The sequence below is a fragment of the Oncorhynchus masou genome, chromosome 5, assembly GCF_036934945.1.
Source record: "Oncorhynchus masou masou isolate Uvic2021 chromosome 5, UVic_Omas_1.1, whole genome shotgun sequence".
In the NCBI taxonomy this organism is placed as follows: domain Eukaryota; kingdom Metazoa; phylum Chordata; class Actinopteri; order Salmoniformes; family Salmonidae; genus Oncorhynchus; species Oncorhynchus masou.
This window is the reverse complement of record NC_088216.1, coordinates 45,718,414-45,732,478: the sequence shown is the minus strand read 5'-3', so window position 1 is coordinate 45,732,478 and position 14,065 is coordinate 45,718,414. Positions and strand designations below refer to the sequence as shown.

Genomic DNA, 14,065 nt, shown 5'->3' with positions numbered 1-14,065 from the left:
ACCGTGTTACGGATACAGTTATCCTGTGTGTGTATCCTGTGTGTGTGTTTCTTTTCTCTCCTTCTCCCCTCACAGGTGAAAATCATCACTCCCCAATCAGTCAACAATCAATCATCAATCAGAAGACACACCTCCTCCTATTTCCTATCACAGTTCCTTCCCCATGGTTTAAAAACCCCATCATTTGTTTGTTCTAGAGCTCAATCACTCTGTAAATGCCATGTCTGTAGGTCTCTGTGTTTCACTCTCACTTTGTGTCTTAACCTCTCTTTTGTTTAAGCACCTCATAGCACTTTGTCATCACCTGTGAGTATTGTTTTTGGTTATGGTGTTTGTTTGTTGCTGGTGGGAAAAGGGGGAAACCAAGACAAGTCGCCCATGGGCATACACTACCCGTAGGTGAACTTTGTTAAATACACTAGTTAGAACTGGGCGGACCACCCACTGTATTTTTGGTTAGTTAGTTAGCTGTTGTTAAAGTAGTCTAGTCTAGCTTAGGGGTGTTTTTGAATACTTATTGTTTCTTTCCTTGGGTCCAGCTCAGCCCCTTGTCCTGCTCCCCCCCATTACCGTGTGTTTATAAATAAACCTGGAGTTTGACGGTAGATTTCTGTTGTCGTGGTTATTTCGTTCACACTTTTACTTTGTCACAATAATAATTTGCATGAGTTATGTTACGGGTCTCATTACCATCCCCCCTAGACTGTTGGACCAAAAGGGATTCGTAACACACCGGCTATAGCTCCGTAGTGATCCCGTACAAAAAATGATTACAGTTTAAAACTGCAGAAAAAGCGCAGTAACTGCAGTCGACTGTGGTATTTTGGACTGAGCAATTGCAGAATAACTGCAGTTGAACAGCAGTTTTACTGCATTGTAATTTTTTATTTATTTTGGACGAAGTATTTGCAGCATACTGCATTTATACAGCACTCTAACTGCAGTTATACTGCAGTTATACTGTAGTGTGCTGCAGTTATATTGCTCTCTGACTGCAATATATTTTTCTTAAGGGTGAATTACCATGAATAAGAACTGTCTAAACAGAAAATTATTGCAGGATGTCCAAGGATATGCAGTAAAACATTTGCCACTAGAAACATTCAAATGAAGTAGTTAACAAGTTTACTAGATAGATACAGTAGTCGCCTTGATAACCAAACAAACAGCCTTGCTAGTTTAGCTAACCAAACCATAAATCCATGCTTGGTATTATGAAAATAAATTTCCACAATGCCAATAATGTTTTCAAACGTATAACATTTAAGTACTAACGCCCGAGAAGCCGGTGTTTGAAGGATATATTGGTATGGGTGTTGTTAGGCCCAAGACCAATGTTACCAACATATTCAAATAATGATTGACATGTTTTAATAAAAATTCTAATGAATTTATTCATACTATTTCATCCTTCCACAAGATATAGTCCCGAAACAAATCTAAGGTTGCTATCCCAGCCGGCTGGTCGTTCGTTCTATTGGTTCGGTTGCCAGAGACACGACCAAGTCATTCAGTCTTTTTGTTTTATATATATGGATGTGACCCAGTCTTTCATTCTAAATGTTCCATTGTCATATTGGCTGGTAACGTTCTTGTCCCTTCATTGTTAGCTAGCCAACTACCGCTAACTTATAGTGAAATCCAACAGTGCAGACAGAATAACAACAGTTGCTGCATTTGTTGAAGATGTTTTAAGGTGATATTTATTTGGATACATCCATAACAATGAGCTAATGAATCACAATTTCGCCTAGCATAGAAAATATGCTCTCTCGTTAGGACACTGTTGTTCTGAAGAGTTAGCCAATAACACAGCTAACACAATAACTTCAAACTGAAGCTGGAAAGACTGCAAACTAGCTGTACTTCGTTTGACCTTTTTTTCATTTCACATTTCTTTGTATATATTGGTCTATAAAAAAAGTGATCAAATGAAGCAGATGCTAAACTACAGGACTGTTTTGCTATCACCGACTGGAACATGTTCCGGGATTCTTTCGATGGCATTGAGGAGTTCACCACATCAGTCACTGTCTTTAACAATAAGTGCATTGAGGACGTCGTCCCCACAGTGACAGAACATACCCCAACCAGAAGCCATGGATTACAGGCAACATTCGCACTGAGCTAAAGGGTAGAGCTGCCGCTTTCAAGGTGCGGGACTCTAACCCAGAAGCTTACAAGAAATCCTGCTTTGCCCTGCTCCGAACCATCAAACAGGCAAAGCGTCAATACAGGGCTAAGATTGAATCATACTACACCGGCTCCGACGCTCGTCTTATGTGGCAGGGCTTGCAAACTATTACAGACTACAAAGGGAAGCACAGCCGCGAGCTGCCCAGTGACACAAGCCTAGCAGATGAGCTAAATCACCTCTATGCTCACTTCGAGGCAAGCAACACTGAGGCATGCATGAGAGCATCAGCTGTTCTGGACGACTGTGTGATCACGCTCTCCGTAGCCGACGTGAGTAAGGCCTTTAAACAGGTCAACATACACAAGGCTGCGGGGCCAGACAGATTACCAGGACGTGTGCTCCGGAAATGTGTTGACCAACTGGCAGGTGTCTTCACTGACATCTTCAACATGTCCCCGATTAAGTCTGTAATACCAACATGTTTCAAGCAGACCACCATAGTCCATGTGCCCAAGAACACAAAAGCAACCTGCCGAAATGACTACAGACCCGTAGCACTCACGTCCGTAGCCATTAAATGCTTTGAAAGGTTGTTAATGGCTCACAACACCATTATCCTAGAAACCCTAGACCCACTCCAATTTGCATATCGCCCAAACAGATCCAAAGATGATGCAATCTCTATTACACTCGACCCTGCCCTTACCCACCTGGACAAAAGGAACACTTATGTGAGAATGCTATTCATTGACTACAGCTCAGCATTCAACACCATAGTGTCCTCAAAGCTCATCACTAAGCTAAGGATCCTGGGACTAAACACCTCCCTCTGCAACTGGATCCTGGACTTACTGACGGGCCGCCCCCAGGTGGTGAGGGTAGGTAGCAACACATCTGCCACGCTGATCCTCAACACTGGAGCTCCCCAGTGTTGCGTGCTCTGTCCTCTCCTGTACTCCCTGTTCACCCACGACTGCATTGCCAGGCATGACTCCAACACCATTATTAAGTTTGCAGGTAACAGTGGTAGGACTGATCAACGACAGCAACAAGACAGCCTATAGGGAGGAAGTCAGAGACCTGGCCGGGTGGTGACAGAATAACAACCTAGCCCTCAACATAACCAAGACTAAAGAGGTTATTATGGACTACAGGAAAAGGAGGACCGAGCACTCCCCCATTCTCATCAACAGGGCTGTAGTGGAGCAGGTTGAGAGCTTCAAGTTCCTTGGTGTACAGATCAACAACAAACTAGAGTGGTCAAAACACACCAAGACAGTCGTGAAGAGGGCACAAGAAAGCCTATTCCCACTCAGGAAACTAAAAAGATTTGGCATGGGTCCTGAGATCCTCAAAAGGTTCCACAGCTGCAACATGGTTGCATCACTACCTGGTACGGCAATTGCTCGGCCTCTGACTGCAAGGCACTACAGAGGGTAGTACATCACTGGGGCTAAGTACCGCCAAGTACAACACTGGGGCTAAGCTGCCTGCCATCCAGGACCTCTACACTAGGCGGTGTCAGAGGAAGGCCCTAAAAATTGTCAAAGACCCCAGTCACCCCAGTCATAGACTCTCTACTGTGGCAAGTGGTACCGGAGTGCCAAGTCTCGGGCAAAAAGGCTTCTCAGCAGTTTTTACCCCCAAGCCATAAGACTCCTGAACAGGTAATCAAAGGCTAACAGCACTATTTGCATTGTGTTCCCTCCCCCCAACCCCTCTTTTTACGCTGCTGCTACTCTGATTATCATATATGCATAGTCACTTTAACTATACATTCATGTACATACTACCTCAATTGGGCCGACCAACCAGTGCTCCCACACATTGGCTAACTGCATTGTGTCCCACCCACCACCCGCCAACCCCTCTTTTACGCTACTGCTACTCTCTGTTCATCGTATGTGCATAGTCACTTTAACCATATCTACATGTACATACCACCTCAATCAGCCCGACTAACCGGTGTCTGTATGTAGCCTCGCTACTTTTATAGCCTGTCTTTTTACTGTTGTTTTATTTCTTTACCTACCTATTGTTCACCTAATACCCTTTTTGCACTATTAGTTAGAGCCTGTAAGTAAGCATTTCACTGTAAAGTCTACACCTGTTGTATTCAGCGGAAGTGACAAATAAACTTTGATTTGATATATCCATAAAAATGATGCCAGCAGATTCACGATTTTGACTGGCTGAGAAACACTGCCTTCCTCTCTCTCTCGTCCCGACTCCCAACCCCTACACGTTCATTACTATGGAACAGTTGGAGATCTAATTTGAATATTGAAAGAGTAAGGTTTATACAATTCTCAGCCATTGAAAACTAAATTTTAGTTAAAAAAAACGTGAGATAATACTTTTTATAGTGGAAATAAAGTTTATCATTTCAATTCCTGATGAAATATTGGATTGCGCAGTCAGAAAAAACAAAGTAAATACGCATTTTAACATCCTAGATTTTTCCGGTGGTAAATTGTGCAATAGACACTGGCTGGAATGCGCTTTTAACCAATCAGCATTCAGGATTAGACCCACTTGTTGTATAAGTAAGAATGAACTATAATCATTGAACTCTACCGTGCTGATATACCATGTGGTGTAAGGAAATAATGCACAAAAGTACTTCACTACTGAATAGGGTGCCATTTGAGACACCGTGTAGATTTAGACCCACAATGCAACACTCTAGCTATTAGACCACCACACCACGGAGAGGATAGTTGCAGGCCCTGATTGTAAACACAACAGAGAGAGATCTGACCTGGTCGGGGGAGGGGCGATGGCCGGCATGGGGGGGTCCTCTGGCAGGCCCTGGTCCTCCGCGGTGGTGTGGGGGTGGGTGGCGGGGGTGCCCGCCGTGCTGTTGCGGAGCGTGTGGAGGGTGGTGGGGGTGCTGCTGGGGATGTGGGTGCTGGGGGTGGGGGGCTTGCAGAGGGGGGCCGTGGGGGTGCTGCTGTGGATGCTGTTGTGGGTGCTGTTGGGGGTGCTGTTGTAGGTGGGGGTGCTGCTGCTGTGGTGGAGGCCCATGGGGGTGCTGTCCTGGGTGGGCGTGTTGTTGTTGTGGGTGTGGGTGCTGCGCTTGCTGCGGGTGCTGGGGCCGTGGTTGGTGTTGTTGGTGCTGAGGCGGAGGCTGTTGGGGATGACCCTGTGGATGCTGCTGTGGATGAGGGGGGTACTGCTGTTGAGGCTGCTGGGGGTGTGGGTGTTGTTGGGGTGGGGGCTGGGGGTGCTGGGAGTGTGGGGCATGGGGGTATGGAGGCTGTTGTTGCTGCTGTGGGTTAGGAGGGTGCTGATACTGTGGCTGGGGGAGCTGAGCCTGGGGGCCCGGGTGGGGTTGCTGGGGTTGGGTGTGGTGAGGAGGATGGGGGTGGTAGTGGTCGTCTTCATAGTTGTCAGCAATCAGCTTCATCCTGCTCTGTGTCTGTGGAACAAAACACATACATGTCAGTGCTACAATTTAACACGAGAGACCAACCACTGACTTAGTCATTATGAGAACCTAATGACAAGGAATGTATCTAGTTAGAAGAGAGAGAGTAGCAACTAAGTAGTTGAAATAAAGTTTAAAACGGACCCCTGCTGCTATCGTGAGCAAGTCCTTCCTGCAAGATATACATGTTGGATCTCCTGTATACATAAAGGCAGGGTTGGGGTCAATTCCATTTCAATTCAGTCAATTCAGGAAGATAACTGAAATTCTAATTCAAAATTAACTAGTTGGATATAGGGGGCGCTCTTTTAATTTTTGGATGAAAAAACGTTCCCATTTTAAACAAGATATTTCGTCACAAAAAGATGCTCGACTATTCATATAATTGACAGCTTTGGAAAGGAAACACTGACATTTCCAAAACTGCAAAGATATTGTCTGTGAATGCCACAGAACTGATGTTACAGGCGAAACCCAGATAAAATTCCAATCAGGAAGTGCCGCATTTTTTGAAACCGCCTCATGCCAATGACTCCTTATATGGCTGTGAAGGAGCTAGGGGTCAGCTTACATTTTCCACGTTTTCCCCAAGGTGTCTACAGCATTGTGACGTCTTTTTAGGCATTTCCATTGGAGAATGGCTGTAAGAGACCATATAGGGCGAGTGGTCGCATGGTGTCTCCCGGAGAAAACCTTGCGTAAAATACTGAGGTAGCCATTTTTCCAATCGTTTCTTACGAGAAACCAACTGCCTCGACGGATATATTATCGAATACATAAGTTAAAAACACCTTGAGGATGGATCCTAAACCACGTTTGCCGTGTTTCTGTCGATATTATGGAGTTAATTTTGAAAAAGGTTCGGCGTTGTAATAGTAGCATTTTCCGGTCGATTTCTCAGCCAAGCATGATGAACAAACGGGAGCTATTTCGCGTACAAAAATAATATTTTTGGAAAAAAGGAACATTTGCTATCTAACTGGGAGTCTCCTGAGTGAAAGCATCCGAAGTTCTTCAAAAGTAAATTATTTAATTTGGTTGCTTTTCTTATTTTCGTGAAAATGTTGCCTGCTGCCAGCAGAGCTAGCATAGCATTATGCCATGATAAACTTACACAAATGCTTGTCTAGCGTTGGCTGTAACGCATATTTTGACAATCTGAGATGACAGTGTTGTTAACAAAAGGCTAAGCTTGTCTATAAATATATTTATTTCATTTCATTTGCGATTTTCATGAATAGGAAAAGTTGCGTTATGGTAATGCGCTTGAGGCTATGATTACGCTCCCGGATACGGGATTGCTCGTTGCTAGAGGTTAAAATACTATTTCATGAGAAAGAAAGGGAATTGGAATTTTAATTTTACTTACTGAATTTACTTAATTGAAATGGAATTGACATCAACCCTGAATAAAGGTTGAATACAAGGTCCACCTGCGTTTTGTCACCAGTCCTGACCTGCTGTTTGAGTTGGTGCATCAGTCTGTCCTTCTCCCTCTTCAGAGCCAAAACCTCTTCCTGGGTCTTCTTCTTCCCAGAGGCAGACAGCTCTAGCAGAGCAATGTTAGCGTCCTTCTCACTGATAGCTGCCAACAGGGCCTGTTGCCTGAGGAGAGAGAGGAAGAGTGAGAGAGTGAGAGGGAGCGAGAGAGAGAGGGAGAGTAAGAGATACAGAGAGAGAGGAAGGGAGAGAGAGGCAAGACATGCCTCTTTCCACATCCAAAGATTGATCATGAGAGGGCTTTAAAGCATTAAGTTCTGCTTTATATTATTGTACTACATTAATGATTTGACCATAGCCCCTCTTGAAAACCCTAAATGAATATAACACGAATATCAAGAATATCAATAGTTTTCATTGCTCTGCTAATGTACAGTATGATTTCCTGTGGCATACTTCATTTCCAGGATCTCCTCCAACTGTTTCCTGCGCTCCTGCCTCATGTTTGTCAGGTGACCGTCTCTCTCCTGCAGGGACTGCTGGGTAGACGAGAGGCGCTGCTTGGTGGCGTCCAGCTCCTGTCTGGTCCTCTCCAAGGTGTTCATCATCTCCTCCAACTGATACACAAACAGAGGATGTGATTACTCTCTCTCTCTGTCTCTCTCTCTCTCTCTGTGTCTCTCTCTCTCTGTCTCTCTTTCTCCTCTCTCTATATCCCCTCACTTTCTTTCGCTCCTCTACATGCACTACCATGTTAAACTATGATGAGAAATCTTTCTCTTTCTGTCTCACACACACATACTATACATACAGTGCCTTGCGAAAGTATTCGGCCCCCATGAACTTTGCGACCTTTTGCCACATTTCAGGCTTCAAACATAAAGATATAAAACTGTATTTTTTTGTGAAGATTCAACAACAAGTGGGACACAATCATGAAGTGGAACGACATTTATTGGATATTTCAAACTTTTTTAACAAATCAAAAACTGAAAAATTGGGCGTGCAAAATTATTCAGCCCCTTTACTTTCAGTGCAGCAAACTCTCTCCAGAAGTTCAGTGAGGATCTCTGAATGATCCAATGTTGACCTAAATGACTGATAATGATGATAAATACAATCCACCTGTGTGTAATCAAGTCTCCGTATAAATGCACCTGCACTGTGATAGTCTCAGAGGTCCGTTAAAAGCGCAGAGAGCATCATGAAGAACAAGGAACACACCAGGCAGGTCCGAGATACTGTTGTGAAGAAGTTTAAAGCCGGATTTGGATACAAAAAGATTTCCCAAGCTTTAAACATCCCAAGGAGCACTGTGCAAGCGATAATGTTGAAATGGAAGGAGTATCAGACCACTGCAAATCTACCAAGACCTGGCCGTCCCTCTAAACTTTCAGCTCATACAAGGAGAAGACTGACCAGAGATGCAGCCAAGAGGCCCATGATCACTCTGGATGAACTGCAGAGATCTACAGCTGAGGTGGGAGACTCTGTCCATAGGACAACAATCAGTCGTATATTGCACAAATCTGGCCTTTATGGAAGTGGCAAGAAGAAAGCCATTTCTTAAAGATATCCATAAAGAGTGTCATTTAAAGTTTGCCACAAGCCACACCAAACATGTGGAAGAAGGTGCTCTGGTCAGATGAAACCAAAATTGAACTTTTATGGCAACAATGCAAAACGTTATGTTTGGCGTAAAAGCAACACAGCTCATCACAATGAACACACCATCCCCACTGTCAAACATGGTGGTGGCAGCATCATGGTTTGGGCCTGCTTTTCTTCAGCAGGGACAGGGAAGATGGTTAAAATTTATGGGAAGATGGATGGAGCCAAATACAGGACCATTCTGGAAGAAAACCTGATGGAGACTGCAAAAGACCTGAGACTGGGGCGGAGATTTGCCTTCCAACAAGACAATGATCCAAAACATAAAGCAAAATCTACAATGGAATGGTTCAAAAATAAACATATCCAGGTGTTAGAATGGCCAAGTCAAAGTCCAGACCTGAATCCAATCGAGAATCTGTGGAAAGAACTGAAAACTGCTGTTCACAAATGCTCTCCATCCAACCTCACTGAGCTCGAGCTGTTTTGCAAGGAGGAATGGGAAAAAATTTCAGTCTCTCGATGTGCAAAACTGATAGAGACATACCCCAAGCGACTTACAGCTGTAATCGCAGCAAAAGGTGGCGCTACAAAGTATTAACTTAAGGGGGCTGAATAATTTTGCACGCCCAATTTTTCAGTTTTTGATTTGTTAAAAAAGTTTGAAATATCCAATAAATGTCGTTCCACTTCATGATTGTGTCCCACTTGTTGTTGATTCTTCACAAAAACATACAGTTTTATATCTTCATGTTTGAAGCCTGAAATGTGGCAAAAGGTCGCAAAGTTCAAGGGGGCCGAATACTTTCGCAAGGCACTGTATATAAGCACACCTTTACATGCTGTCCTGAGTCCATGGTGTTGTCCTTTCGAGGATCCCCCACTATCTGACCAGGCTTCTTGTCCCCTTGGGGGCCTAGTTTGAGGTTGGGACCCCCCTTCTTAGTAACTTGCTCCTTGGCCTGCCTGGATGGAGTACCACAGAGGAGGTCAGAGTTCAACCCCCTACAGTCATACTACCCATCTTTATACTGCACCACTACCAGGACAACTGATACCAATCGTTCCTGATCATTTCCCTTTGTGTTGGGGAAACAACTTTTGAGGCATTACTAATACTTTGTCTACTGCACGTTGTCTGTAGATACAGTATAACACGTGAACAAGACACAGAACTACAACAGTATAACACACATATAAATGTTAAATACAAGGTGACTGTGAGACTCATTAGAAACACGTAGAGACGGACACAACATACAACAGGAAACTCAGGTTAGACATACAGGTACTGTCAATTACACTGACATTTTGATATAAAATCAATGAAAAACATTCTGGAGACGTACAGGAAACATAATACAGGAGACATAAATGAGACACAGATGAGACATAGACAAGTCCATGTTAATATGTTCAGAAATGACTCACAGGTTTAGGCAGCAAGAGTTAGATTGGAGGGGGTAGTTGCACCTCTCAGGTGGAGGAATGGAGGTGCAGGGTGTTGGTGGGGGGAGGGGAGGGGGGGGGGGGCATGCCAAAAGGGGTTCGCTACTTACCTGGGTGCTAGGCTGCAGGTGGAGGAGAGGAAGAAGAGGAGGAGGAAGAGGAGGAAGGAGGGATGGTACGACAAGAGGAAGCAGCAGCGCACACAGGAGACAGGAGGAGAAGAGGAGGAGAAGAGTAAAAGAAACCATAGAAACGTTAGAATCATAACAGAAAAGAAGAATGACAACAGAGGACCCGACAACAGAGTCTATTCAGAGACAGACAGGGGAGATCATCATCATCAGAAGCACCAATGAGAGTCAGTCACTGAAGGACACAACAGCAGGACACAAAGCTAATGCAGGATGCACAGGGTACACCATCTCCTCTGACAGCCAGGTTAGAACCCTGCCTGTGTATTAGCTGCTGGCTGCACAGCATGTGAGTGTGGGCCAGGCATGCAGTCAGGACACCATCCGGGCTAGATAGAGGGGGAGCGAGCGGGGGTAGGCTAGGAGGAGGGAGGGGAACAAGAGAGTTGGTATAGCTAGACAGCAAGGCGGAGAGGAGCCCAAGTGGGGAAGGCAGCAAGGGAACCAGTCAAGGGAGCCATGGCAGCCAGACAGACAGAGGGGTCCAAACAACTGACTGACACCCCTCTGGACCAAAACAAACCAGGCTCTGTGTGGGTTCAATAGAGGACATACAGACCCTACCTACTAAAGCAGCTCACTCATTGAGCAGGGCACAGTTGACCTGGAGCACTGCAGCTCTAGTCATGCAGGCCAGGCTACTAGGCTGAGAGCTAGCCTTTACATCTGGCACAGCAAGCTGGGCAGGCGAGTGGGCAGGGGAGTGGGCAGGGCAGGGGAGAGGGCAGGGCAGGGGAGAGGGCAGGGCAGGGCAGGGCAGGGCAGGGCCGGGCAGGGAGACCAAGGGAGAGCAGGGGAGAAGTCAGTTTAGAGAGGATGGGTTTCACTGTGAGTAGTAGGGTGGAGGTATTGAAGTATAAATTGTGAGGCTGGTTGTGTGGGAGGATGAGGGGGCAGGCGGGCAGATGGGGAGCTGGAATGAGCAGGGGAAGCAGCGTGCTCATGGCAGGAGAAGGACACAACTCTAAAGACCTTCCTGCTGTACACAAGCTACACCAAACAGCCAACACACAAAATAACACATAAAATGGTGTGTGTGTGTGTGTGTGTGTGTGTGTGTGTGTGTGTGTGTGTGTGTGTGTGTGTGTGTGTGTGTGTGTGTGTGGGGGGAAGCAGCGTGCTCATGGCAGGAGAAGGACACAACTCTAAAGACCTTCCTGCTGTACACAAGCTACACCAAACAGCCAACACACAAAATAACACATAAAATGGTGTGTGTGTGTGTGTGTGTGTGTGTGTGTGTGTGTGTGTGTGTGTGTGTGTGTGTGTGTGTGTGTGTGTGTGTGTGTGTGTGTGTGTGTGTGTGTGGTTTTGGTATGTGTGTAAGGTACATGTACAATATGTGCATTTTCTACAGTACAGATCCTATAATGGTATTCTGTTGTAATGAGAGAACTCATGTTAAAGGATGGGAACAGGGCATGTATAATTGAAAAGGAATACATATGTTGTATATGCCAAAACGGACATATATGAGACATATACAGTAGATGATATCATTATGGCTTGTATATGTACAATTGTATTTGTTAAATGTGTTTTTGAACATATGGGCAAGTTCATTATTAGTACAATATACTGTATGTTTCTGTTCATTCATACAGTACTACTACAGATGATTGATTCGTTTGTGATATAGTTAGTTTAGTCATAGTGCCGTCAGAAAGTATTCACACTCTTTACTTTTTCAAATTGTGTTGTGTTACAGCCTGAATTTAATATGGATTAAATGGCGTTTTGTTGTCATTGGCCTAAACACAACATCATGTCAAAGTGGAATTATGCTTTTCAACATTTTCACAAATGAATTAACCCCATTGTTATGGCAAGCCTAAATAAGTTCAGGAGTACAAATGTGCTCAATAAGTCACAATAAGTTGCATGGACTCACTTTGTGTGCAATAATAGTGTTGAACATGATTGTTGAATGACAACCTCATCTGTGGACCCCTGACATACAATTATCTGTAAGGTCCCTCAGTCGAACATTTTATTTCAAACACAAATTCAACCACAAAGACCAGGGAGGTTTTCCAATGTCTTGAAGAAGGCACAGTGACGCTGAAACGTTGGTGATTTACTCAATAAATTACTGGGAGTTTATATATAGAGTGTGCGACTCTCTTTATTTTTTATAGCTTATGGTTTATTCTCCGTTAGTCAGCACCTCTACATAAAATACGTTTCTCTGGGTGTGCGCCAGCTCATGTTTTATATTTGAGCATTCAATATAAAAAAAAGTAAACATTGAATTTCCCTTTGAGCATGGTGAAGCTATTAACTACACTTTGGATGGTGTATCAATACACCCAGTCACTACAAAGATACAGGCGTCCTTCCTAACTCAGTTGCTGGAGAGGAATGGGGACAGCAAGAAAGAAGCCTGTACAAAATACAGATATTCCCAAACATGCATCCTATTTACAAACAATGCTCTAAAGTAATAATGCAAACACTGTGGCAAAACAATACACTTTTTGTCCTGAGTATTATGTTTGGGGAAAATCCAATACATTACAGAGTACCACTCTCCATATTTCCAAGCATAGTGGTGGCTTCATCATGTTATGGGTATGCTTGTAAGTGTTAAGGACTGGGAAGTGTTTCAGGATAAAATAGAAACGGAATGGAGCTAAGCACAGGCAAAATCTTAGAGGAAAACCTGGTTCAGTCTGCTTTCCACCAGATACTGGGAGAGGAAATCACCTTTCAGCAGGACAATAACTACAACACAAGGCCACATCTACACTGGAGTTGCTCATCAAGAAGTTATTGAATGTTCCTGAGTGACCGAGTAACATTTTTTACTTAAATCTGCTAAAAGATCTATGGCAAGACCTAAAAATGGCTGTCTAGCAATGATCAACAACTAATTTGACAGAGCTTGAAGAATTTTGAAAAGAATAAATGCGCAAATATTTCACAATCCAGCTGTAACCCAACACAATTTGGAATAAGTCAAGGGGTATGAATAATATATAGGAGGCACTGTATAACATTTCTTTTTTTCAATTTCCCATTCTCACCTTAGTTACTGAATCATAAAATCATAAAGGGTGTGCAGACAGACACGGGTGGAGAAACAGGTTGAAGACATGCACACAATGATACAAACACATGCACATGCAACATAACACACACTCACACACAAAGCATGCACGCACAAACACACAAACACACACACACACGCACACTCACACTCCCACACACACACACAAACACACACAAACACACACACACACACACACACACACACACACACACACACACACACACACACACACACACACACACAGACACACAGATGCAGAATTTTGCAAAACTTCTGCCATGAAAGTTGCAAAACAGATCCAGTGATCTTTACATAACATGGACGAGCTGATGGGCTTCCAAATCAAACCAAAGAAATGAACAGATGAGAGCAGCAGAGAGCCCATAGTGTTGGTATAAAGATCTGTGGATCTCTCAGTCGTACAGACTGACAGCAGGCAGACCCGGACAGACAAACATACGGACAGGTGAGACCAGATGCAGGTGCAGTCGCAGTCGCAGACGTAAACCACGAGGGCAGCCGAGCTGAAGTGCCAGGGGCAGAGCACTCACTTTCCCAGGAAATCCCACACCATTCCCCCTATCTGCTGGGGGGCAGCGGGGGCAGCGGAGGACACAGGGGGGAGTGGGTCAGGGGGGGCTCTGCCACCGGGACCGTGGCGAGGGACAGGGCCGAGGCCGGGGCGAGGAACAGGGGCAGAGTGAGGGGGGCTGGGCCAGGGGTAGAAGGAGGAGGATGAGAAGGGTAAAGTGTTG

At 44.6% G+C, this 14,065-nt stretch overlaps 1 pseudogene; it reads right to left on the bottom strand.

Moving 5' to 3' along the window:
- Nucleotides 1-14,065, bottom strand: part of LOC135539671 (ERC protein 2-like) — a 364,220-nt pseudogene that overhangs the window by 279,342 nt on the left and 70,813 nt on the right.